Here is a 3,811-nt window from a genome sequence, read left to right as displayed (position 1 = left end):
ACTGTGGTCCAGGAAGCTGTAGGTAAATATAAAAAAGACAACCTAGAATTACAATGGCCATTTTGGGGAACATTCCAATTACACAAGATGGTTCATTTGAAAGTGCACTTGTAAACAAGGGTCCCAAGTCCAACAAATAGAGAGGGATACCTATTTTCATTGGCATGCAGAAACCTCCCAAAGGCTTCGAGATTCCAAAATAGGTTCATTGAAAGATTTATTGCAAAGGTTAACGAAAAATTAAAGATCCAAGAGGTAACTGAAACAGGACTATAAGACCGACGTGACTCCAATGACTCCCCTTTACCTTCCTTTACTTGCGTACTCAGTCTGTTAATACTCTCTCTGACATGCCTTTTTACTCTGAAGAGACCAATAAACAAAAATCCACCAAGTTAGTTGCCTTACAACTGCAATAGCTCCAAGCCTGAAAACTAAGACAGCACCAGGACCTCTGTTGCCGCACCCTCTTTGGGGGGTCCATCATCAAAACACTGGTCCAGAAATCATTGTCTCATTTGCAATCAACCAGGATACTGGGAAAAAGATCAGCCTCAGAGGCATTATCAAATCCTTCCACACCTTTAATCTACCTTCAAAGGGGGACACTCCCGCACCCAATGCTGATGGGACTCCTAAGGATTCTCCATTAAATCGCTACCAGTTTTCTTAAACAGACAAGGAGAAACTAAAATTAAAATTAAACTAAAATTAAAATTAAATAAAAATTTTGACAAATTCTGGTAAATATACCAGGGCTATAGCCTCAACCTTAGATACTCCTTGCTCCAGAGCCTGCAGGGAACTGAGAGAACAGGCAGAAGCTGGTGAATGGGAATAATTTTTTACTGGAGTCAGCTCTCCTGGATCTTTGTAGTGCCTGGTCAATATAGAAAGGTGGAATTTCACCTTATTAATATCTTAATTATACTTTACGGTATGTCTACTTTTTAAAAAAGTTTCCAAATCTTTTTGGTAACTTGAAATCTTAAAGTCAGGGTGAGATAAGTTTAATAACAGATATTCATTGAATATCTAGATCATTTCCAAATAAGATGAAATACTGAAACATTAATTATCGAACATAGGTTCGATAATTATTCATTTTCGGCTGACTTTTACTGAAAAAGTAAAGATATTTGGGTCCATTAGTAAACATGTTTTGGCCCAATGAATATTTTTATTGAGGAAAAGTATACTTCTAGAAATTATAAATTATATTTATAAATGTGTCACTGCTCAGAATGATAGCATACAGACTTTCCATAGTTGCTTACTTCTTAGTTTTCACTAGAAATTAACAATTCTAAGAGTTTAAGAGCTCTACTTAATTAAAAGTACTTAGAAATAATAAGGGTGAAATTAAACATCTGTGTATAAAAAATAGATAAGGAAAGTAGGATGTGTTTTTTTGGGGAGTGGGGAAAAAAAAGATATGGAGGATATGTTTTTAGAGGTTGTAAGAGAAGAAAGTAATTTTGTCCTAAAGTAAAATGATTGATTATTATAGAATAAGAAAGAAGGAAAAATCTTGGACAATATCTGAAAAAATATAAAAAGCTGTAAAAGGTCTGTGGAAAAGGAATCTTAGAAAAGGAATTTTATGTGTTGTCAAGCTAACTTTGGAATGGATTTAAGGTTTGTTTTTTTTTTTTCTTTTACATGAGTTTTAATATCAAAAGTACACTGGTGCAAAATTACAATTTGGTTTTTCTCTGTTAAAAGAAAAAAGTTTTCTTATATTATCAGTCTGCTCTTAATAAGAAATTGTAAACACTTTTAAGTAATCTTCCAGGAAAGCAAAGATTTTTATGTTTTACTAAAAGAATTTACTGTGTTTCACATTGTCTTCATCTGGGTTTTGATTACTTAAGAAAACTCATTCTTTTCAGTATTAAAAGAGGTAAGATTCTTTTTTACAGCTATATAACTTTCTATATCTGCCTTTGAAGTCTCTAATTGTCATTTTGTTTAAATGGATATTTTCAACAAAATTCTCCAAAAACAAAGTCTAAATGAAGTCTTTTTGACTTCAAACTAACTTCGGAATTTTCAAGAGAGCTCCTGTAAGATCTTAAAAGATTTGTTCTTTATCATATAAAAGAAAATGTTAAACTAATTAGTCTTATTTGATATGTTTGATTAAATAGAAGTAATAAGCAAATAAGAAGTAATGTTTAACTTTCTTAGGTTATATTGGTATGAGTATATTTTATTAATATAATTGTTCTAGAAATTATATAAAATTCCTAAAACTCTGATATGTGTAGTATAATTTTATGAGTCATAATTTATCATCTTAAAATGTTATGTGTCACAGAAATAATCAAATTTCCTTGTCAATTCCATTAGAATGAACTCTCATCAGATCCTTATACATATATATATATATATATATATATATATATATATATATATATATATATGTATGTATGTATGTGTGTGTGTGTGTGTGTGTGTGCGTGCGTGTGTGTGTTTCAGGTATACAGTACAATGGCTAGAAATTTATATTTTATGAAGCAATAAAATATGGACTGCTTCAGGAATTTGTGTGTCATCCTTGTGCAGGGGCCATGCTAATCTTCTCTTTATTGTTCCAATTTTAGAATATATGCTGCTGAAGCACTCTCATCGGATCTTTAACAATGGATGCTTCTTAATCTTTTGTCATTTGCAGACAGTTATTGTTTTACTCTGACAGTTTTGCAAAAATGAGATTCATGAAAAGGATCTGACCAACAAATTTGACTTCTGACAGTGCTTCCCAATTACCAGGTATCAAACCTTGGGTGCATATTTTACAACTAAAGAAGACTCCACCTGATATCTGATTCTGTATAAAATCAGGAGATCTCAGAATTAAGTTGACTAAGAAAAGAAATAGATGACATTGAGGTAGACTGCTTCCTTCCAAGATGTCTGTTCAAAAATATTTCATTCTTCCTTTCTGAACATTTTTTTCCCTAATTCCTACACCATAAAGTTAATTCTTTTGTCCACTTTATTCTCTACCCTGGACCGAAAAGATAATTTCATTGCTTACATATCTCAGAACATTGCAAAGGAGGGTAATTCAACCTCCAACTAATTGTTAAATTTGCTATGATGCTGGTGATTGTATATTTCCATCTGCTCATCACCCATTTCTCTCTAATTTCTAATGCTTCAAGTTCACTGGATAAACACTTCTAGGGGAAATGGAGACACAGCTACAAACAATCTTATTATAGGGACCCTGGTTCAGGAGTGAGCTCCAAACCATAGTCATTGTTTTGTTACTAATAATTTGTTCTGTCTCTAAAACTCTGTGTTCTCAGAAGTTTTAAATGCAGGTATGAAGTCACTGAGCAGTCAACAGATGGTCTCTCCCTGACTGGATCAGCAAAGAATAACAAGAACTTTATCAGCTCCCAAGAATACTAGCTTGATATCATCTCTTGTATACTGCATTTAGACCCAAAGAAGCAACACTAAGACTGATATATATTTTTTAAATCAAAACTCTTGAATAGTTAAAGGAATGATTCAAAGTAGGAATCACTTTGAATCTAATGAAATCACTTTCTGAGAGAAAGAAGAGGCCACTCCTGCTCAGGGTACCACATCAGCAAAGTGAAACTTAGATAACTTTCATGTGCCTGCAAATGCTCCACATGACCAAAAAATGCTGTCTATCCAGTCAACCAGGCCCCAAACACCAAGTCAGCTCAGGACTCTATATTTAATTCCTGTTTCTTCTCCTCCCAATTGAGATTATGTGACCCCAGCGAATCAGATATTTTCTATTTTTCTCTTCTTTGTTCTTTATTTT

General features: G+C 33.0%; 1 non-coding gene across 1 annotated transcript; it reads right to left on the bottom strand.

The window, feature by feature from the left end:
* Positions 1–2,523: 2,523 nt before the first annotated feature.
* On the bottom strand, positions 2,524–2,626 carry LOC111745473. Its single transcript, XR_002782650.1, has one exon. It is a non-coding gene; the product is annotated as a U6 spliceosomal RNA (small nuclear RNA).
* Between the last annotated feature and the right edge of the window lie 1,185 nt (positions 2,627–3,811).

Source organism: Pteropus vampyrus, unplaced genomic scaffold (genome assembly GCF_000151845.1).
Source record: "Pteropus vampyrus isolate Shadow unplaced genomic scaffold, Pvam_2.0 Scaffold155, whole genome shotgun sequence".
NCBI lineage: Eukaryota > Metazoa > Chordata > Mammalia > Chiroptera > Pteropodidae > Pteropus > Pteropus vampyrus.
The sequence above is the reverse complement of the archived record's forward strand: the minus strand, read 5'-3'. Positions and strand labels throughout refer to the sequence as shown.